We start from the raw sequence: 23859 nt of genomic DNA, 5'->3' as shown, positions 1-23859 counted from the left end.
GATATTTGCTCTTATTTTTTCCTCTAAGAGTTTTATAGTTTTAGCTCTTAGATTTAGCTCTTTGATCTACTTTGAGTTAATTTTTGTATATAGTGTAAGGTAAAGGCACAAATTCATTTTTTGTGGATATCTGGTTTTCCCAACACTATTTGTTGCAGAGACTGTCCTTTCCCCATTGAATAGTCTTGGCACTCTTCTCAAAAATCTTTTGACCATATATGTGAAGATTTCTTTCTGGGTGCTCTATTCTAATCCATTGGTCTACATGTCTGTCTTCATGCCAGTACCACACTGCTTTGTTTGTTATAAGAGGATATTACCCCCCTTGCAAGTTGTCATGAGAATGAGAGATAATGAAAGTGAAGTGCCTGGTGCAGAGCTCGGCACATAGTAGGTGCTTAACAAACGACACCTATCCTTAGGGGAAGGCTGGTTATGTGCTTTCAGGCTAGAAGGCCCAGGGACACACTCAGGTTCCCTCAGGCACACTGGGAACTTTGTCTAATGGGAAACCATCCTCATCTGCACAGTCAGCCTGGGGAGACCAGAATGTCTCAACAGGCCGTCATCTGGTTGTCTCTGAGCAAGTGTCCACTGCTTCTCAGCACCTGAAGTAGATCTTCCGTTTTGCTTCTCTCTTCTAGTGCTACTGTCTAAATTCACATTCCCCCAAAGAAGACCCTGAGACAAGAACTTGATAACTTATTTTGGAGGAGATTCCTGGAAGCACAGCAGGGGAAAGGGAAAGTGAGACCGAAAGTGAAAGGGAGAAGGAAGTGAGGAAAGCCTCTGTGGGCAGCTGGGGCCCAGTGTCACTGGGAGGAGCCTCGCAGAACTCAGCACAGTGCTGTGCTCCTGGGGGATTTATCCACTGACTCCCACTGTCCTAGAGGTTTCAAATCTCTGGCCCTTCTGGGCTGCCCAGCAGAAAGGGCTGAGCGAGTCCCCACAACTCCAGAAAAAAACCCTCAAGCTGAGAAGCAGAGCCCTGAGAATACTAGAGATAAAAAGTGCATGCAGGGACTTCCCTGGTGGCACAGTGGTTAAGAATCCACCTGCCAATGCAGGGGACACAGGTTTGAGCCCTGCTCCAGGAAGAGCCCACATGCCACGGAGCAGCTAAGCCTGTGCACCACAACTACTGAGCCTGTGTTCGAGAGCCCACGTGCCACAACTACTGAAGCCTGCAGACCTACAGCCCGTGCTCCGCAACAAGAGAAGCCACCGCAATGAGAAGTCCATGCACCACAACGAAGAGTAGCCCCTGCTCGCCGCAACTAGAGAAAGCCTGTGCGCAGCAACGAAGACCCAACACAGCCAAAAAGTAATTAATTAATTAATTTTTTTTTAAAAAGTGCATGCAGAAAAGCATCTCCTGTACATGCAGGTAAATTAAGAAGGACGGAGGGGCTGCGGGGCAGGGCACCAATAGCGTCTGCAGCTACCACCACCTACCGCCTCTCCGCCTTTACTACTTCATGAGTTCTGCACGCTCAAAGCTTCCACTGCAGCAGACTTCTACTTTTGGCTTTAATCTCTGGGCATCTCTGGGTTTCTGTGTCACTCTGCTGCCCAAGTCTCTGTGTAAGTCTTGCATTGAACCTGTCCTCCAGAGAAGCTTGGGTGGCTGGTGGAGTCACCGTCTTGACTGGGCAGGGCTCTTCACACTCGCCTAGCTCATCAGGCACTGGCCTCCAAAACTGGCTGCCCTGGTCACAGGCCCTGATCTCTCAGTCCCCATTTCTGAGGTCCCAGGAATAAAACATAACAACTTGTTCACAAGGACCATTTCGGATTCTTTCTTCAGCCTCAGGTCTCCCAGATCATCAGTAGGATGTACTCACCAGTAGGAGTACAGTTATCCCCCTTTACGAATGAGGCTATCGGGGCTTAGAGCATTTAAGAGTCTTGCCTAAAGGCGCACAGTTAGTCAAAGGCAAGCTTAGACTTGCACGAAGTCTCAATCATTTTACCTCTTACACAGGGAACCCAAATCTCAAAATGTGGAGTGTTAGAAGAATCTTCCTATTTGGTGGATTATCTCACAGTGGAAAGGGATCCGTCCAGGAAGCCTCAGACTTTCAGGACTCTGGGTTCCTGAATGGCAGAGCACAAGATGGGGGTTCGTACCAAACCCACAACAAATAAGCCCGTGCGAGCGTGCCACACCCAACTGTGTCAGATCAAATACCAATTTTTATGAAATTCTAGTTGAAACAAGCAGTAGTAGAAATCAAATATTTCAAAACATTTGGCTAGCTACTCTGGGTGGGTGGAAGGGGGTGATGTCTGATCCATTTCTGCTCCTGTGATAGGAGATGGGGGCTTGAAATAATGCCCCAAACTGGAAGAGTGTTTGGAGGCCAGGCAACCACATGACAAATATTTTCAGAATTGCTGTTAACCTCAATAGGTAGGCTCAGGCCTACCACGTTCTTTTTCCTCAACACAGTGGTTCAAGCCTCTTCCTCCCTCATGAGACTTCCTCCTGCAGCTCATCTCTCCTCACAGCCAGATTTCTTGAAAGGACTGTCCACATTCACAGTCCCTACTTTGTCACCATCCCTCCTAGCAGTCTGCCATTTCTTACCCATCATTCCACTGAAACTGCCCACCCAGGTCAACAGGAACTTCCAATAACAAACCAACTTGCCACTTTCAGTCCTTCTCTGTAAGAATTCAGACCTGCACTTGGTGAAACCCTCCACTCTCTTATTGTCTGCCTCATATCTCTTTTTTAAAAAAAATTATTTATTTTTGGCTGCTTTGGGTCTTCGTTGCTTCATGCAGGCTTTCTCTAGTTGTGGCGAGCAGGGGCTACTGTTTGTTGTGGTTCGCGGGCTTCTCGTTGCGGTGGCTTCTCTTGTTGTGGAGCACAGGCTCTAGGTGCATGGGCTTCAGTAGTTGTGGCACGCAGGCTCAGTAGTTGTGGTGCATGGGCTTAGTTGCTCCGTGGCATGTGGGATCTTCCAAGACCAGGGATCGAACCCGTGTCCCCTGCATTGGCAGGCAGATTCCTAACCACTGCGCCACCAGGGAAGCCCATGCCGCATCTCTTTTTAACTGTTGCCATGCATTATATAGTATGATGGGGCAGGTTCAAGTTTTTTGGGTCCTGAAGCTTATGCATTTGCGGGGAACCTCTTTAAGAAAAATATTACAAAGTTACATTGAGAAATTGCTAGATTCTCTCCTGGGCTGCTGCAAGTGAGGGGCCCTGAAGCTTAAGCTCCATTAACTTCACAGCGAATCCTCCCTGAGAAGAGACAAGTTTATGTAAGCATTCTCTACCAATGGACAGGGTGGATGCGCCATTACAACAGTACTGCAAAGAACTTTTTTTTTTTTGGCCACGCGGCTTGCGGGACTTTAGTTCCTGCACCAGAGATTGAACCTGGGCCCCCAGTAGTGAAAGCACTCGGAGTCCTAACCACTGGACAGCCAGGGAATTCCTGCAAAGAACATTCTTACACGCGACTCTTTTGTGAACACGTGTATTTCTCCAGGGACAGAAAGAATAGGAATTGCCAAGTTCTAGGTCATGGGCCTTTTCATTTTCATTTGACGGTTTACTGCCAAATGCCCTCCCAGGAAGCATCACTAAATTCCACTCCAGTGGGCAGTCATGGGGGGAATTGTCTCATGTCCTTGACAGCACTGGATGTTATCATCTTTTTTGTTTTTGTTTTTCCAAGCTGATGGGAAAAATAAGAAAGCATTTCAGTGTTATTTTAATTTACTGTATTAGTTTCTAGGGCTGTTGTAACCAGGTACTAGAAACCTAGTGGCTTAAAAAAAAAAACCAGAAATGTATTGTCTCACGGTTCAGGAGACGTGTGGCTTAAAAAAAAAACCAGAAATGTATTGTGTCATGGTTCAGGAGACAAGAAGTCTGAAATTGAGGCGTCAACAGGGCAGTGCTCCCTCTGAAACCTAGGGACGTAGGGGACCATTCTTCCTAGCCTCTTCCTAACTTCTGGTGGTGTCTGTCAGTCTTTGGTGTATCACTCTGATTCTCTGTCCCCACAGGGCATTCTCCCTGGGTCTCGATTGTCACATGGCCCTCTTCTTATAAGGAGGCCACTAGTCATATTGGATTAGGGGCCCACTCCACTCCAGTATGACCTCATCTTAACTAATTATATCTGTGACAACCTTATTTACAAATAAGTTCACATTCCGAGGTACTGGAGGTTAGGACTTCAGCATATTTGCGGGCGGGGGGAGTGGACACAATTCAACCCATAATATTTACATTCTTCTAATTCTGGGAACATCGAACATCTTTTCATATGTTTACTGAAAATTTGGATCCTTTCTTCTGGAAATCGCCCTTTCATATCAGTTGCCCGCTTTTCTATTGGGTTGTTTGTCATTTCTGTTTCTTTCAAGAGCCTCTATATTTTCCATGACGAATCTGTTATATATGCGGCAAAGGTTTGCTCTCAGCCCATCGCACGTTCTGTGACTTCAGTATTGGTATCTGCCTTGACGTCTGTGATGCCAGACTCCCCAGATTTCCCTCCTGCTTTCTGGTTCAGGGTCTGTCCTTCTTCCTCTGCCTCTTCCTGTGAAGTCTTCCCCATGTCATAAACGGCACCACATCCATCTAGGCTTCAGTAAGAAACATAGGCATCTCTCTCTCTCTCTTTTTTTTTTTGGCCATGCCGTGCCACACGGCTTGCTGGATCTCAGTTCCCTGACCAGGGGTTGAACCCGGGCCACTGCGGTGAAAGCCCAGAATCCTAACCACTAGGCAACCAGGGAGCTCCCCATGGGCGTCTCCTTTGATCTCCCTTCTCCCTCATCTATACAACTTACCGCCAATCTCCATCAACTTAACCTCTTAAATACCTGTCAAATCCATGCATCAGTGGCCAGATGATGGGAGAGTTCCTGTCTGAAGGCCTCCAGTTTCTATGTGGAATAGAAGGTGAGGTCAGAGGTTTGAGGAGAGTGGCGAGGGTTTTCAATAGCCACTGTGGAGGGTGGCAGGGTGAGCCAACGAGGAAGGCAGCGTCGTTGATGTACGGTACTTGTGGGCCCGGTTACGGTCACCGTCCATGAACTGATGGCACCAGACTCTGTGGTGCTGTGATTTTCTTCAACAGAGCTCAGGGCCCAGGTGCTCCCCGGGAGAGGAAGGGCAATCAGACTGACCCAGAGTTGGGGCTTCCAGGCAGGTACAACAGAGAGGCAGGTCGAGAGAAGTCAGAATGTTGTCAAGAGAGTGGCCAAGGTGGGGAATTGTGGAATCGGTGAGGGAGGGGAAGGAAGTGAGGACAGGAGTGGAGTCAAAGAACAGGAAGTTCAAGCAACGAACAAACAGCTGGAAAGTAGGGAGGGCCTCAGATGTGGACACGAAGGAGGGGGACTTCCCTGGTGGTCCAGTGGCTAAGACTCTGCGCTCCCAGTGCAGGGGCCCGGGTCTGATCCCTGGTCAGGGAACTAGATCCCACCTGCTGCAACTAAGAGCCCATATACCGCAACTAAATATCCCGCACGTGCAACAAAAGACCCCTCACGCGGCAACAAAGGTCCTGCGTGCTGCCACCAAGACCCGGCTCGGCAAATAAATAAATATTAAAAAAAAGAAAGAACAAAGGAGGGACTGGGGGAGAGAGGAAGATAGAAAGTGAGCTATCTGTGGATGAGCACAGCTGAGAGACAAGGACTTCAGAGGAGGCAGGAAAGGACGATGGTCTGGAAGAAGCCTTGGGGCGGGTGCAAGAGGAGCCAGGAAGCAGGGAGAAAGGAACCGCTGAGCGAGGGAGGGGTGCTAGGAAGGGGTGACCTCACAGCAGAGCGTGATTTCTGTTCAGAGGTTCTGAACTGGTAGCCTACAGGCCAAACCTTACTTTGCTTTGCTTGCTCAAAAATTAAGTCAATATGAAAAATATCAGGTTTCTCACAAACAGCCAGATTGCTGGCCTCTTTCTCTTTGTTTCTGAGATATCATTCCCATACTATAAAATTCACCATTTTGATGTGTGCAATGCAGTGGTTTTGAGTATATCTGTAAAGGTGTATAATCATCACCATTATCTAATTCTGGAACATTTTCATCATCTCTGAAAGAAAGCCTGTACCATTAGCACTCACTCCCCACTCTCCCTTCTCCCCCAGCCCCTAGCAACCACTCATCTATTTTCTGTCTCTATGGACTTACCTATTCTGAACATTTCATATGAACGGAATCATACAGTTAGTGGCCTTTTGTGTCTGGCTTCTTTCACTCAGCATGTTTTCAAGGTTCATCCATGTTGTAGCACGTGTCAGTCCTTCATTTGTCCTTATGACTGGACAATATTCCTTTGCATGACTAGACCACATGTTCATATATTCATCCCTTGATGGACTTTCTCGTTGTTTCCACTTCTTGGACATAATGTTGCTGCTATGAACATTCATGTCCAAGTTTTTGTGTGAACCATTTTCAGTTCTCTGGGATATATACCTAGGAGTGGAATTGCTGGGTCTTATGGTAACACTATGTTTAACTTTCTAAGGAACCGCCAAACGGTTTCGGCAGAGCTGTACCACTTTACATTCCCGTCAGGGGTATATGAGGGTTTCTGGCCTCTCTTGAACCATCTGAAGGTCTGGCCCTATTGGGTCCACATTCTTACGTGCCGACAGTCAGCCTGGAGTTGATCAGGGCACAGGAACTCTCCAGCTTGCCCAGTTCTCACCACACAGTGCGGGCACTGGCATTCACCCCTTGACCTTCACACTTCACGCGTTTTCTTTACCTGCTGGGCACCAGAGTAAACCCTAGGCTGTGCCGGCAGAAGAGTGAGGGTGTAGGTGATTTTCTTGCCGAAGAATCAGCTTTCCAAAGAGCCAAGGAAAAAGGTTCCAGAAGGTGGAGGGCAGAGGGTTGTTAAAACAAGAGGGGAATGACAGAGCAGTGTGGAGAAAAGAAACGGCCGAAAGAGCTGATATTTGGGGCAGTGACCGAGGACAACAGGCACGGTGGGATGAACATCCGTGCCTGGGCCTCAGAAGGCTGAGGCCGGGTGGCTCCCACAGTGGTCCTGGTGGATACGGAAGGACCAGTCCTCCAGGCCCTGTAGCTCAGTGACTTAGCAGCTGAAGGGAGCATTTGTTTCAGTCTAGATCAGCACTATTCAACTGAAGCCCGTGCGGATAGAGCCTGTGCTCCAGAACAGGAGAAGCCACCACATTGAGAAGCCCACTCGCAGAAGTGAAGAGTAGCCCCGCTCGCTGCAACTCGAGAAAGCCCGCGTGCAGCAACGAAGACCCAACGCAGCCATAAATAAATAAATATTAAAAATAATAATTTAAAAAGTGAATTCTGGAACTAAATTCACTAGGTTCCAATTTGGATCGGCCAGGGCTTCCCTGGTGGCGCAGTGGTTGGGAGTCCGCCTGCTGATGCAGGGAACACAGGTTCGTGTACCGGTACGGGAAAATCCCACATGCCGCGGAGCGGCTGGGCCCGTGAGCCATGGCCGCTGAGCCTGCGCGTCCGGAGCCTGTGCTCCGCAACGGGAGAGGCCACAACAGTGAGAGGCCCGCGCACCAAAAAAAAAAAAAAAAAAATTGGATCGGCCACTTACTAGTTGTGTCACCCTGAACTATTTATTTACTGCTTTTGCCTGAGTTTTTTCATCTCTAAAATGAGAACAATAATTTATCTTCTTAACAGGATTATTGTGAGAATTAAATGAACACAACACTCAGAACTGTATCTGCCACATGGGGGCTCAATAAATGTAGCGGATTTCTTATTATAATTTCTAGGGTTTGGAACCATTTGAATGGCATTTTTATTCATCACTCTTTAAAGTTTTGGTTGAATTCACCTGAAGTCTTGTTTGGACTTGCTACTTTTTTTCCCCTTTGTGTATGCGAGAACAGCTCTTTAATAACATTTTCATTTTCTTACGTGATATTTGGTCTGTTTAAAATTTAATGGTCTCCAAGGATTGATTTTGGTAATTTATGGTTTCCTAGAAAACCACCCGTTTAGTTCAGGCTTTCTCATTTACAAAATAATCACAACTCTTTTAAGGTTCTTTGTAGCTGTGGTTATTTCCTCATTCCCACTTCTTATTTTGTTTGGAATGGACTCAAGAAGCTATTTTCCATATTTCAAAAAGTCCAAACCCTTACAGGCATGCACTACTTCATAAAACTGTCAAGTTTCTGACTTGGGGCTAAAATGCTGTCAACCCTGTGGGGGGGATGGTGGTTGTCTCCTGCTGATGTGAAGCTCGGGTGGTAGCTCTGTAACTGTTGATGTATAAAGAGCGGGGTTACAATTTCATTACCACTTACAGGGAGATGTCCTCAGTAGATACCATTTTTTAAACCAGGGATGTGTGGTGAAGGTGGCAGTGGTGGGGTAAACAAAGGGTCCTTGGTCAACAAGGATGGTCAAGAACAATAAGGTACGTTAAGGAATTTCCCGTCTTTGCTGCTTTGTGTTAACCTTTGTCAGCTTGGACAGAAAAGCCTTAACTAGTGCAGCAAGAGAAGGGTTCGCTGGTTTTGTCCTGGATTGCCTGCAGCTGCTATTTCTAAAAGTTCTAAAAGTTCAGTTACCATGGCAACCATGTGACAGCCCCAGAGCGTCTGTTAACTCTGATCAGGGTGAAGCTGGATGGAGGTGTGGGAGACTGGAAAGAGCTTGGTTCATTCATCCATTTCCTCCGTATTGGGGATACACATGTGAAGACAGATAAAGGCCTAGCAAAAATTACAGATTGTAGGAGTCAGGTAGACCTCTATTCAGCTGCCAGCCCTGCCTCTTAATAGATGCATGATGTCAGCCTGGTCCCTAAACCTCCCTGAATCTCATCTGCAGATGGAGCTGCCAAGAGCTGTTCGCCAGAGTGGTTGAGGTAATGTCCCTGAGGCTCCTGGACGTGGAGTGGGTACCATATCCACGACGGCTCCCTTCCTCCTAGTCTCAGCTCAGCCGTCTACTGGCTGGGGTACTTGGGAAAAGGTATTTATCTTTCTGGAGTTTCCATTTCCTCATAGATGATCCATAAAGTCCCTTCCAGCTCAGGAGCCTTGACCCTGAAGGGTTAAATAGGGCAGCTCTGAGCAGCCGGGTTGGCCACTTCTGCTCCTTCCTTCCCCACTGGAACAGACCCGGTAGTACAGCTTCCCTGGGACACCAGCAACCCCCAGCCACAGGTTTTCCAGGGCAGGGCTGATTTCAGATGTGCATCCCATGCTTGTCAGACCAGATTCCCTGGTTTGGAGTTTGGAAAATCCAATTGCCGTAAACTGTACCTTGCAGGGGATACATTCCTTTGCTTCACTGGGCTACTTTACTCAGAAGGGAGATGGGGAACTGGCGATAGTCCTTCACAGGCTTCCGGGAAAATGGCAGTGGGAGTCACTGCGTGGTGCAGGGTGCTATAAGCCTGGCATCAGGTTCTTCACAGAGGGTTTTTTTTTCCATTGGGATAAAATTCACATAACATAAATGTAAACGTTTTAAAGCGTATAATTCAGTGCCATTTAGTGCATTTTCAGTGTTGTACAACCATCACCCCTATTAATTCCACACCATTTTCATCACTTCCAAAGGAGACCCTGTGCCCATTAAATAATCATTCCCTATTTCCTCCTTCCCCCAATCCCTGGCAACTACTAATCTGCTCTCTGTCTCTATAGATTTAACTATTCCGGATATTTCATATCAATGGAATCATAATATGGAGTCTTTTGCAACTGGCTTCTTTCATTTAATATAATGTTTTTGAGGTTTATCCACCTTGTAGCATGTATTGGTCCTCCATCCCTTTTTATGCCTGAATAATATCCCATTGTATGGGTATCCCACATTTTACACATCTGTTCATCTACTGATGGACATGTGAGTTATCTGCACCTTTTGACGACTGTGAATAGTGGTGCTGTGAGCATTCATGTACCAGTACTTGTTTGAATACCTGTTTTCGATTCTGTTGGGTATACACTCTATGGGATTTCCATTCTGTCAAGCTGGGGGAATAACCCCTGCCTGCCGTCCTCACTGGCTGGCACGAGGACTGGGTGTGAAAGCGGAGGAAAATAGTCATAGCAGCACTAACAACTGTTTCACATCAGCAGCCTCTTAGATATCTTTGTGCGCATGTCTGGCATCTAGATCTTAATACATACAAATTGAACTCTGGATCTCCTCCGCAATCCCGGTTCACTTGCAGCCTTGACCATCTCAGTTGGTGGCACCTGATTCCTTCTGCTAGTTCAGGCTCAGCACCGCTGTCATCCGGGTCTCCTCCCTTTCTTACACTCCAGATCCAAACCCTCAGGAAACCAAGCTGGCCCCACTTTCAAGATACAGAATCCGACGACTTCTCACCGCCACCACCGCCACCACTGCCCCGCTGGGACCTCTGCCCCTGTTCTCCCAAACTCACCCCTCACCCCGTTCAGTCTGTGCTCAACCTGGCTGCCCAGGTTATCCTTTTAAAATGTAAGTCAGATCACGTTGTTCTTCTGCTCAAAACCCTGCAGTGGCCCCTTTCCAACTGGAGTAAAAGCCAAGTTCACCGTGGCCCGCACTACCCCTGGGGATCTGGCCGCCTGACCTCTGACGTCATCTCCCAGCTCACTGCCTCCACGCCACTCCGCCCCCAGCCAAACCAGGCACGGTTCACCTGGGGAGCTTTGCTCGGGCATGTGCCTTCTGTGCAAATACTCTTCCTGGGGATACTGGCACTCTGTCTGCCTCACCTAAATTCTTCACTCAAACGCCACCTTCTCAATGAGGCCCACTCTGTCACCCTATTTAAAATGACAATCCAGCCCCACCCCTTGCACTCCTCATTCCCCATACTTTTCTGCTTTTTTTCCCCCTTGGCTTTTATCATTTTCAAACACGTGGCTTCATTTACTCATTTGTTGCTGTTGTTGTTTTGTTTTACAAAAATCAATTGTATTTTTTTTTTAAATTTTTCACTGGCGTATAATTGCTTTACAATGTTGTGTTAGTTTCTACTGTACAATGAAGTGAATCAGCTATATGTGTACCTATATCCCCTCCCTATTGGACTCCCCCATCCCACCCATCTAGGTCAACACAGAGCACCGAGCTGAGCTTCCTGTGCTTCATAACATGTTCCCACTAGCTAGCTATTTTACACTTGGTAGTGTATATGTTTCAACCCTAATCTCCCAGTTCGTCCCACCCTCCCCTTCCCACCCTGTGTCCACGTGTCTGCTCTCTATGTCTGTGTCTTTATTCCTGTCCTGGATACAGGTTTATCTGTACTATTTTTATAGATTCCACATATATGCATTAATACGTGATACTTGTTTTTCTCTTTCTGGCTTACTTCACTCTGTATTATTGTCTCTCTCTCCTCTGCCTGAATGCAAACCCCGTGAGGAGAAGAGTCTTGTGTTTTGTTCAGTGAACTCCAAGTCCCTAGAAAGCACCCGGCACACAGTAGGTGCTTGATGCACACTTCTCGAATTAGTGAACAATACTAACAACAATAGTAACTGTTTATTAAGCCTATTATGTGCCACATACCCTACAAAGATGCCACTCAAATCTCATAAAGAAGGTAAAATGGTTTTGCTTCCGTTTTACAGGAACCTGGGGCTCAAAACTTTTTAGACAACAGCTGTCCCAAGTCACACAGTTATACCTGGCAGAGAATGGATTGGAACCCAGGCCTGTCTGCTTGGCTTTGGAATTCTTGCTCTTTTCTACTTTACCCTGTGGTCACTGCAGCTGTACTTAACATGGTTCACTCATTCATTCATTCAGCAAATATTTCCCAAGCCTCCGGCACCCCTCCCCGCTGAAAGTCCAGGCCCTGTACAGCCGACTGGGGACCCTCACAGAGGTGGGTCTGGATCCTGCCGCGAGGAGCTCAGGTCCTAAGGTCTGGGCAATGTGTCCCCCCGGGTTTGTAAACTGATCAAGGGGGCTCCCTCTCCCCAGCAACTCATTAGCTCTACTAAAGGGGAGACCATCTGAACTGATGTCCCTCGTTTACAGCAGAAACAAAACAGCTTCCCACGCTATAGCCCTGGCCCCCAGGCTGAGCGAGGCGGAAGGAGCACACCTCACAGCATCCCACACCTGGCCAGGTAGATAAACAAGCCCCAAGGAGGGAGGCCGGGGTGCGGGCCCAGGGCCAAGGGGTGGGAAGATTGGGAGGAAGTGTGGGCGAGGGGGAGTGCTGGCTCTGGAGCAATCACGATTACCACACAGGAGATGCCAGCCCCAGACACCCGCCCGGGGCCTCCTGCCCCCTTTCTCAACCCCAGGGACTCACGGAGCGGAGCACAGTGGCTGGACGAAGGGGCCCTTCCTCCTGCCCAGAACCAGCACCCCTCCCTCCCCCTTCATCCTTCCTCCTGCGCCTCCCAAGGAAAGGGGGGAACAGTTCGGCCAACTAATCCTCAACTTCCCGGCGCTCCATTTTGTAAAGCGTCCCTGAGGAGTTGGTATTGGGGTTTGGAGTTTGACTGAACACACGCCCTCCTGGTCCTGCACGCCGATGGCTTTTCTTTCCTGTTTAGTCAACACACATTTATGAGAACTTCCTCTGGGCGGGACCCTCTGCCAGGCGCTGGGGGCCTGAGGAGCCCGAGGTCTGCCGGGGAAGCTAGAAAGGCGACTGCAAACCACATTGCAGCCACGGGTGGGGGAGGGGGCGGTCTGGGCCCCGGAGGAGTCCCTGCTGCAGCCTGGAAGGCAGGGACGCTGCGCAGAGAAACATGCGAAGGACAGTAAAGTAGTGATAATTCAATGAGGCCCCGGGCGCTGAAGTGGAGCTAGGAAATATATTAATTTAAGTGCCTACTATGCAAGGGGCACTGTCCTTCAGAGGCCTGGAGGCCACTGGGATGGATCCTGGCAGTTGTTCCCTGCCTAGAATCAAGTCCAGGTCTCCCTTGGAAGGGAGGCCTGGGCAGCAGAGTGAATATTCTGTCCTTGAAACTGTACAGCTGGGAGGTAGAAAGGGCACTCCCATTGTAGAGAGGGGCAAACTGAGCCACAGGGGTGCGTTGGCTCACTCCCTTAGATCGCAGGCTCCCTTGGAGGTGGGAAATCAGGCTTAACTCTGCATCTGCAGCACCCAGGGTGTAAAAGACTTAAAAAGTATCCACTGGTCGGTTATTTACTGGTATGGCAATATATGATAGAAACAGGTTGCTAAAGGATTATACATTGTATAATCCAAATTTAGTAAAATACACAGGCACATACACATATTTTTTTTAAATACTGACACTGGTAGACTACAAAATGTTAATAGCTGTTATCTCTAAGTTGTAGATTGCAGGTGTTTTTACTTTTATTTTTTTTAATTTTCTTTTAGTTAGTTCTGGCTGCCTTGGGTCTTCGTTGCTGCTCACGGGCTTTCTCTAGTTGCGGCGAGCGAGGGCTACTCTTTGTTGTGGTGCGAGGGCTTCTCATTGCGGTGGCTTCTCTTGTTGGGGAGCACGGGCATTCGGGGGCTTCAGTAGTTGTGGCGTATGGGCTTAGTTGCTCCGCGGCATGTGGGCTCTTCCGGGACCATTGCTCGAACCCGTGTCCCCTGCATTGGCAGGTGGATTCTTAACCACTGCGCCACCAGGGAAGCCCTCTCAGCTTCTTTTTAGTAAACTTTCTCCCTTCAGCATGAAGTCTCATTTTCCCTAATTCCTGAGTACTGAATTCTCGTGGTCTGGGTAGGAGACCCCAAAGCCTGTATCCTCTCCTTTGCTTGCTGACTCCCACGCTTGTCCCTCAGGTCCGTTTTCCTGCTTTGCGTTTATCATAATTAACAATCACATGAGACCCGTGAGACATGAGTAGAAGCAGCATACGTGGTAGCTGTCTTCGAGGGGTGACAAGGAAAAAGGATTAGCCATGTCGTCTTTGATCAGAAAGGTGATCAGCACCGCGAAAGCCCCAGCGGCCATTGGTCCCTACAGTCAGGCTGTGTTAGTCAACAGGACCATTTACATTTCAGGACAGCTAGGCATGGATCCTGCAAGTGGAGAGCTTGTGCCAGGAGGGGTGGCAGAAGAGGCTAAACAAGCTCTTACAAACGTGGGTGAAATTCTGAAAGCAGCAGGCTGTGACTTGATGAATGTGGTAAAAACAACTGTTTTGCTGGCTGACATAAATGACTTCAATACTGTCAATGACATCTACAAGCAATATTTCCAGAGTAGCTTTCCTGCAAGAGCTGCTTACCAGGTTGCTGCTTTGCCCAAAGGAGGCCGTGTTGAGATTGAAGCAGTAGCTGTCCAAGGACCTCTCGTGACAGCATCGCTCTAAGTGGGCCCAGTGTTATTCAGTCTGGAATTTTAATAATGTTTTTAAATTAACATCTTAATTTTTACAGTGTTTGTTGGAAAGTGTACGGTTGACTGAAATATCTGAAGTTATTATGGAAATACCATATAATAAGGGGAATTGAACATGAGTTGAAGATTAATGATGAATCTAGTTGCTGATGTTATAAATTACACTTCTATAACACTCATATTACTGGATGTGGGAAAAGAGACACACATTACATAGATACTCAGAAAAATAAAAGTAAAGGGAAATAGCATGTAGGAAAGATGAGTTACTATTCCTGAGAAATAATAAAGAGCACACCTAATTCAATTAGACTCTATTAATTTAATGGTGTGAACTATTTAGCTCTCATGTCAGATACATGATTCTGCTTTTACTTGAGTAAAATTAAAGCATTTAAGTTTGAACGGTAGAGGTAAAGGAGAAGAAACTGGACCAAATTTTATATAGATAACATTTTTCTAATGGAACTAAAATAGCATTCAGATTGAAAAAAAAAACAACGACATGTTTGTGTGAGTGTTTACTTGCTTATAATGTCTGGGTCACCAACCACTGTTATGATTGTGGAGTACACACTTCCAACGGTTTCCAAAATAATTTTAAGAACAGTAAGAATGCCTAACATCTATTGAGTGATTACCAAGTTACAGGCGTTGTTCCTGTCATAGGAGCATAACCTCATTAAATCCTCACAACTAACTTGTGAGGTCCCACTATTTCATATCCTCATTTTACAGTTGGAAAAAAAATGAGAACTTTAACATATGGGATTGGACTTCCCTGGTGGTGCAGTGGTTATTCATCCCCCTGCCAATGCAGGCGACAAGGGTTCGATCCCTGGTCCGGGAAGATCCCACATGCCGCGGACCAACTAATTCCCGCGGGCCACAACTACTGAGCCCACGTGCCACAACTACTGAAGCCCACACGCCTAGAGCCCGTGCTCTGCAACAAGAGAAGCCACGGCAATGAGAAGCCCGTGCACTGCAACGAAGACCCAATGCAGCCAAAAACAAAACAAAACAAACAAACAAACAAAAAACATATGGGTTCATACTCCACAGGCCCTCCTGAAACCTTCTTTGATTCAGCTGCATTTTAGAGCTCATTCCTGGTTGGTCTATGCAGATATAGTTCATCCATTTTCACTGTGGTTGTAACGTTCAAGATTGTTTTTTTCAGTTACCTCCTATTAAAGTATCCCTAGTGTTATAGTGACTTGACATTTTAAAGCTCTATTCCATTATACATTAAACTTCTAATTTACTTTGAAAAATAAAAAGTCCAACATTCCAAGTTAATGGGGAGGGGGTGTGGGCCCTTTATTGTAACCTCAGGTATCCTAGGATGGATTAGGGAGAAGCAGCGAGAGAGGCCTGGCATAGCCTTTCCCCAGCCTGAGAAAACTTTCTGTGTTGCAAATCTGACCTTTCTCTAGGGTTTAAAATTGTTCAAAGGTTTGAAAGACTATCTCACCCAGTCCCCTCTTTTTACAAGGGAGACCAAGGCTGGAATTGTTATCGGGTCCCAGGGCTATCCTGGTGAGCCCATGGTGGGGTAATCAGGTTAGAACTTGGACGAAGTTGGGACTTCCCTGGTGTTCCAGTGGTAGGACTCCATGCTTCCACTGCAGGGGGCACAGGTTCGATCCCTAGTCAGGGAAGTAAGATGCCGCACACCACATGGTGCGGCCAAAAAAAAAAAAAGAAACTGGACAAGTTGTTGCCTCTCCCTGTTGCCCTCAGTGGACCCCGCATCCATTGCCTGCAGTGTAATGTGTATGATGCCCTCTGGGCTCCAGCCCTGCCCAGCCCTCAAGCTTCTCATCTCTCTGCCCTTCACCCCATGCCTCCCCTAGCTCACCTTTGTCCTTCTGAGCATTTCAGGAACACCTGAGCTCCCCATATCTTTACACTGGGTTTTGACAATGGTTGGTGTTGCAGGCACTTCCTGCTGGACCACGAGTTCCAGGAGGCAGGAGGGGGCCTACTCTTGAGTCCCCAGCTATAAGCACAGCCTCCAGCTAAGAAATACTTGTTGAGCCAACGGATGCTTGTAGTGGGAGAATAATGGAGAAATTATCACAGCAGTCAAGGTGAAAATTAAAGTAGGTCTGTGCTGGATCCATGGGGTGCGGGGGTGAGAAAGAAGCCCAGATGCGAGAGGAATGGCAGAGCTAGAATCCAGATAGCTTTTTATTTATTTTATTTTTTGGCCACGCTTGTGGGATCTGAGTTCCCCAACCAAGGACTGGACCTCGGCCCACGTCAGTGAAAGCGCCAGGTCCTAACCACTGGGCCGCCAGGGAACTCCCTAGATGTTTGTTTTTAATGGTGAGAAAACACATTATGGCCAGTCTACATCCTATTCATCCCAGAGGGGTAAATCACAGCAGATTATTTGGAGCCACTGAAGGTTTTTGAGTAGAAAAGCAATTATTCCACGATGGGCACTGTCCTGCATGTTGTATATTTTGGAAGTTGCCTCAGTTTGACACAATACAGCAGGGCCCCTCACCCCTGGGCCCACCTCTGTGGCTTTGCCCCACTCACCGCCCTGGAACCCTAACAGGTGCAGCCACTTTGGTGCTGCCTGAACTTCTCAGGCGGGGCATGTGCTGGTACGGCTGATATCCTGCCTGCAAAATCCCAGCTGCAGTGACAGGGCTGTTACTGTGGTAACAAGGTCACTTCTGCAGGTTCCCTCAGATTCTGCTTCTCAACCGCACTGAGAGGGAAGGAAGACCAGCTTATCCCCAGGTAGCCCATGGCCCCTGCAAGCCAGTGAGCCAAGAAAGGCCCACTGTTCATCCTAAATTCAAATCATAGTGGAGGGAGACAAGCTACGATCAAATCCCAGCCCTGACACTTTCTGAAACTGCATCCTCACAAGCTGCTGAACTTCTCTGTGCTTCACTTCCCCCAACTGTACAGTGGGAATGTGAGGATTAAATGAAATTATACATAGAAAGCCTTTCGCAAATCCCTGGCAGGTGGTAAATGTTAGCTAATATCAAATCCCATCCCTCCCGTCCTCTGCAGAAAAGCCTGACAGGAAGCCCAGAGGTGTCCTCATGCAGTGCAGCTGAGGTGCGGGACAGATTTCTGGGATCATCAACAGGGTGGCCTGAGGTGAGGGAGGGATGGGATTTACTTGGCCTTCAGCAGTGCCCTGTGGCAAGGCCTGGGGCTTCCTGGATTCATAGCTCCCAACCTCGACCTGCCCTTGATCTTGTCTGTTGGGTGGAGTGTAACCAGGTTAGGGTTATTTGCTTGAGCTGTGTCTGGGAAACTCACTGGAGACCACGGGGACAGGCTGGCCTCATATGCAGCCCCTTCATTCACTTATTGTGTCATACATTCGACTCACTCAACACACGCCGTGTTGGACGTTAGGGAGTCTGTGCGAAATGATAGTCCTGCCCTCTAGGAGCTCACAGTCCTTGCAGAGGAACCAGAAGAGCAAACAGGTGACTTCGATCTGGCAGCATCCGGACCACTGGGCTCTCCCTGGAGAGGCAGGTGTGGATGGTGGAACCCTAGAGGGAAGGCCCAGCTGAGGCAAGGCAGGGAAGTGAGAAGTGTTCCGTTTTGCTGCATCGTAAAGCCTGCAGCGGGATGGCTGGAGAACAGGCTAAAACTATGGAGCCTGGGCTGGCCAGAGCCTCCTGAGCCGTCCCCCAAAGTATGGATTTATTCAGAGGGCAAAGAGCCCACTGCCTGGGGGTTTAAGGTCGGAATTTGCTTTTTCCAGAAGGTGTAGGGTAGGGATGGATTAAAAAGGGCGAACTGGCAGTCAGAGGGGAAGGGTGCTCTGGATGATCTGGGGACAAATGGTGAGACCTGGATGGGGTTCAGGGACATTTAGGGGTAGAATCAGTAGGACTTGGACCCTGGCTGAACTGATGGTCCCGCAAGCTTCCAGAATGACCGCCCAGGTGCTGGCGCTGGGAACATCGGGCCTCTCTGACGCTGGAGTTGTGCAAGCCTGGCCGAGCAGGCTGGGCAGCCCATTGCCTGCAGAGTCCATCCAACGCCAGCGTCCGGCTTGGGCTTGGCTGCGCTGCCCAAGTGACCTGTCTATGCCCCCTCTTATAGGAGAGCATGAACTTAGCACCTGGCATAAAACCTGGCACTGCACAGACACTCAGTAAACGGTAGGTGGGATTATTAATTAGTTACATCTTGTGGGGTGCGTGCAGGGGGGGACAAAAGAAGACTTCTTCCATTCACTCAATATTCACCTACTGAACAGCCTGGGCACAGGCCCTGGATAAGACCAAGTAAGCCAGTGTTGGTACCGACCGAGGGAAGGCACCAGGCACTAAGCACTGCAGGACTGAGAAAAGTTGGGGAGGAAAGGGGGGCCCTTTGGAGCTCTTTATAATGCAGAGGTGGCAACAGAAAAGTATCTTTCAGCCTACTGAAGGGTCAGGGTCTGGCTTCTCACAGTCTACACCGAGTAATCTTACCATCATTTAGAAGAACCAACCGTGTTCAGGTCACGTGCCTTTCTAAAACCAGTTCAGGGAGCAGGTACTCCAAGTGGATGGCACTACCTGGAGACCCTGGGCCCGGGTACACGGAAGGGCCCAGGGCAGGCAGGCTGGCTTCCGGAGGCTTCCAGGGCCCACTTCCTGGCCAGAGGGAAAGAGTCTCTTCTATTGGCTCCTCCAGGCCCAGCCTCCTGCTTTCATCACGACAGCCTCCGCCCAGCACGGGCCCGGTGCCAGAAGCCTCAGAATATTTAATGGGAGGACGGAGCGAAAACCTGTGTAACTGGGTTTGTCCCTCGTGGAAGCGTATTATGGCACCTTTGCTAGATTTGTGCGCGCATCTCCTTCAGGAGCAAGGAGGCCGAGGGGCGATCTGCCCAGCACCGCAGGTACCCCGCACAAATGCCATTCCCATTATACAGACCGGGAAGCCGAGGCACAGAGAGGCGGCTTGCTGACATCACAGATCCTGTGTGCAAGCGCTGCCTGCCCCTTGGGCAGCGTCCTGTCTACTCCGTCCTCGTGCCTTCGACCCTCGGGCCCCGAATAATGGGGGCGGACTTTCCAGCACCCGGCCTCCTGCTCTGCGGGGTTTCCTCGCCGCAGCCGCGCCGGCACCCGGCCTCTGCCTTCCCGCCGCGGCCCCGCCACGCACGGCACAGCCCCGCCGCCTGGCTGTGCGGCCCGGGCCCGCGCACAGCTGCCTCGGGGCGGGGAAGGCGAGGAGGAGGACCGGCCAGGTTCGGGCACCGCGCCACTTCCGCAGGCGGCGCGGGCGGGGGCCACATCTACTTTTAAACGACCGAGTCTCTCCTCCGGCCTCCGAGGGCCCGGGCGGAGTAGGTGGGAGCGGGTCTGAAAAGGGAACTCGGACCGGAAAGCAAGCCGGGGACGGTTTCGTTCGCCCAGATCCGGACACAAAGGCGACGGCGAGCGGCTCGGCGCGGACAGGCGGCCCAGAGTCCCCTGCCCCGCCCCGCCCCGCCCCCAGGCTCGTCCGGCGCCGCCGGCACCCCGGGGCACTTCCGCCGAGGAGGGTGACCCGGGCGGCCGCAGCCGGCTCGGCCCGGCCACACCCCGACACCTGGACCCGGGCGGAGCGGGCCGCACCCGCCCTCCAGCCCCGGCGCTGGGTGGGCTGCCGCGCCCTCGGGCTCTGCTCTTTCCAACCTTTGTTCTGGTTTCGACTCGAGATCCCCTCGGCCCGTCCACCCTCACCCCAGGGCTCTGTCCGGACGTCGACCCTTAACCTTTTCTGACTCCCATAGCCATCCTGCCTTCTCAGTCCTCATCCGGCCCCCCGGGCGGCGCGGCGCGTGCCCGCGGTGGGAGCGGGGGAGGCAGGTGCCCGGGGTCCCTGAGGCTGCACGTGCGGGGCCTCTGCCTGGAAGTAGCGGCGTCCTCGCTCCGCTGCCGCCAAGGTGTCCTGGCCACCGGCCTGGAGCAGGCACCGAGGCGGGGGCGGGCGCTGCAGACGTGAGCCCGCCGGAGAGCGCTGGGCCCCTGCCCTGGTGGAGCTTGGGAAGGATCAGTGCCGCGCTAATAGCAGTTAATAACAGTCAGCCCTCACTAAATGGTCGAGATCACAGCCACTAGGTCTGACCTGAAGACCCCGGTAAGACTTCCTGTCCATAAAGTTACGGAGAAGTCGGTCATATTCGTTTTTATCATAAACGAAAGTCATGATGGTAAAATGAGCCCCCAGGTGCGCATCACTCAAATACAATGATCAACACAGACCGTCTGGTTTTGTCTGTCCCTCACTCTCCACCCACTTCCCCTGCCTGTCATTGTGAAACAAATCCTTGACATCAGGCCAGATTTCAGTTATACTGGCTTCTGATGGAAAACCCATTGTTTGTTTAGAAAACATTTTAAAAATTGAGTAGATTAAAACGTTAAGGAGTGGAGATGAACATAAAGATAAAGGAGATTAAACAGTGGAAGGAGTGGAAAGACTGAAATGATGGGTGAAAGCCCTGGCAATGCTTTCTGGGATATCAGGTTGCCCAGGTGAGAGCTTGAGCAGAGAGGAACCAGGGAGCTGGGGAGAAGAGGTGTGATTCAGGGCCCTAATTGAAAGTAGAAGTGACCAGATTTGCTGATGGATTAGACAGGGGTCTTGAAGGAGAGAGGCTTCAAGGATGGGAAACTGGATGAATGGCAGTGCTTTTAAATGTGATAAGGAAGACTGGGGAAGCAGCAGCTATAGGAGAAACCAAAATGGAGTTTGACCATGTTATACCTGAGCTGGCATTGAGATATCCAAGTGGAGATACCACAAAGGAAGGTGTTGAAAGAGAATTCTTAGGGATGAGAGCAGGGCTAGAGATTTAAATCCGGAAGTTGAGAACCTGTAGTGTATTCAAAATCGTGGGACTGGAATTGGTATAGATAGTAGCCATTGAAGTTGGAGGGAAATCAGGAGAGCGGCCTCGCAGAAGTCAAGGGAAGAAAAGTGTTCCAAGCAAGAGGGAGGGATCAGAAGTGTAAAATGCCACGGAGAGGTCAAGGAAGAGGAGGACAATAGAAAAGTGACCATTGGATTTAGTAACAGGGACACCCTTGGTGACCTCGGCAGGAATAATTTCAAAAGGAGCAACAGAGCTGAAAACCAAACCAGAGAGAATTGAGAGAACAGGAGTGAGGGAGTGATTAATCTTTGAAGAAATTTCAATATGAAGAGAAACTAGAGAAATGAGGCCAAAGAGAGCATAAGGTCAAGATACATTAAAACAAAACGAAACAACCGTCTAATATAGAAAATTTAAGGCTTACACGAAAGTAGAATAATACAATGGACTCATACCCATCATCCAGCATCAATGATTATCAACATGCAATTTTGTTTCATATACATGCCTGGTTTGTTTTTTTTTTTTTTTTTTTTTGCTGTACACGGGCCTCTCACTGTTGTGGCCTCTCCCTTTGCAGAGCACAGGCTCCAGATGCGCAGGCTCAGCGGCCATGGCTCACGGGCCCAGCCGCTCCGCGGCATGTGGGATCTTCCCGGACCGGGGCACGAACCCGTGTCCTCTGCATCGGCAGGCGGACTCTCAACCACTGTGCCACCAGGGAAGCCCTAAGCCTCTTTTAATCTATAACATTTCCTCTCCTTCCTTGAAAAATTTTTTAAGAAACCAGATCATTTGTCTTTTAGAATTTCGCACATTCTGAATTTTGCTGATGGCATCCTTATAATGGATGTGAACTTCCCAATGCATCACATAAAGCCAGGTTGTCTCTCTTTGTGACTGGTCAGGTGTTTTCAGCTTGATCCTTCCATTATAAAGTTCCCCATCACCTGTCACCCCACCAGCATTACAACCCCAATCATGAGTGTTCTTGAAAAACAATGGTGAAGAGAAATCCTCCTAAGGGGCAAAACTTGAAGCATAATATTTAATTGTCCACATGGTCTAGACTTACAGATGACCTGAAATTAGACTTACGGGCCGTGGCTAACAGAGACTTGAAGGACCAGGACTGGAAGATGAGTAACAGGGAATCTTGGGAAGCGGTATAGGGATGGAACGCTCCGAACGGGCACAGTGTGGACATATTTATATCTGCCTTTTTTTTTTTTTCTTTAGTTTCTTGACCTTGCTGCGTGGCATACAGGATCTTAGTTCCCTGACCAAGGTTTGAGCCTACACCCCCTGCAGTGGAAGCATGGAGTCTTAACCAATGGACCGCCAGGGAAGTCCCCCATATCTGTGTCTTATGTGAATGCTCTTCAGGGGACATCTACTGTAGATGTCAATAATCAAGTGGACAAAATGACACATTCTGCAGCTGTCAGTCAGCCTCTTTCCCTCAACACCCTGTTTCAAGCGGGTCCATGTGACAGGGATGGAGAATATGTACAGCTAATAAGGCCATCCCCTCGACAAGCTGATCTGGCTCCTGTCATTCCTGAGTGTTTAACCTTCCAACAGCTGAGACCAGCACTGACCTACCACCCTGCATGCCATCATCCCCAGGGGGACCAGCCAGCCACCTGCCTGTAGGCTGGTTATACTGGACCCCTTTCATTATGGAGGGGGCAGCAGTTTTAGAATAAACATACATTCTGCATAGGATTTGCCTTTCCCATCAGCAATGCTTCTCCCAGTGTCACCATCCATAGTCTTTTGGAATTCCTTTTGCACTTTCATGGTATTTCACGCAGCAGTGTATCCAATCAAGGGAATGGCTTCTTTATTTATTTATTATTTTTTTTTTTTTGCGGTGCGCGAGCCTCTCACTGCTGTGGCCTCTCCCGTTGCGGAGCACAGACTCTGGACGCACAGGCTCAGCAGCCATGGCTCACGGACCCAGCCGCTCCGCGGCACGTGGTATCTTCCCAGACCAGGGCACGAAACTGTGTCCCTTGCATCGGCAGGCGGACTCTCAACCACTGCGCCACCAGGGAAGCCCTCTTTTTTTTTAAAAATAAATTTATTTATTATTTATTTTTATGGCTGCATTGGGTCTTTGTTGCTGCCGCATGGGGCTTTCTCTAGTTGTGGCCAGCGGGGACTGCTCTTCATTGTGGAGCGCCAGCTTCTCACTGCGGTGGCTTCTCTTGTTGTGGAGCACAGGCTGTAGGCGTGGGCTTCAGTAGTTGTGGCATGCGGGCTCAGTAGTTGTGGTGCGCGGGCTCCAGAGTGCAGGCTCAGTAGTTGTGGCGCACAGGCTTAGTTGCTCCGCGGCATGTGGGATCTTCCCGGACCAGGGCTCGAATCCGTGTCCCCTGCATTGGCAGGCGGATTCTTAACCTCTGTGCCACCAGGGAAACCCGGGAATGGCTTCTTAGCAAAAGAATTGTTGCTGTGAGCATGCATGTGTAGAACTCAGTAATGTTACTATGTACCCCATCACCTAGAAGCGGCTGGCCTGAAAGAATGGTGGAATGACCTACTGAAGGTTCTGTTCTGATGCCAGTTGAGAAAAACACCCTGAAAGGATGGGAGTGTGTCTTACACGTGCTTTCTTACACATGTGGTCAATACATGGTGCTGTTTGAAGGTCTGGAACAGGAGCAGCTCCTCTCACTGTTACACCTACTTTCAGTTCC

At 49.3% G+C, this 23859-nt stretch overlaps 1 long non-coding RNA gene and 1 pseudogene across 1 annotated transcript; both read left to right on the top strand.

Moving 5' to 3' along the window:
- Positions 1–15672, top strand: LOC109551331 (2-iminobutanoate/2-iminopropanoate deaminase pseudogene; annotated as a pseudogene).
- Positions 15673–19042: 3370 nt separating this feature from the next.
- Positions 19043–23255, top strand: LOC141275810 (uncharacterized). Its single transcript, XR_012324171.1, has 2 exons — positions 19043–19189; positions 22394–23255. It is a non-coding gene; the product is annotated as an uncharacterized lncRNA (long non-coding RNA).
- The last annotated feature ends 604 nt before the right edge of the window (positions 23256–23859 follow it).

This window comes from Tursiops truncatus, chromosome 11 (genome assembly GCF_011762595.2).
Source record: "Tursiops truncatus isolate mTurTru1 chromosome 11, mTurTru1.mat.Y, whole genome shotgun sequence".
NCBI classification, from domain to species: domain Eukaryota; kingdom Metazoa; phylum Chordata; class Mammalia; order Artiodactyla; family Delphinidae; genus Tursiops; species Tursiops truncatus.
Note: the sequence above shows the minus strand (reverse complement) of the source record. Positions and strands in the feature narration are given on the sequence as shown.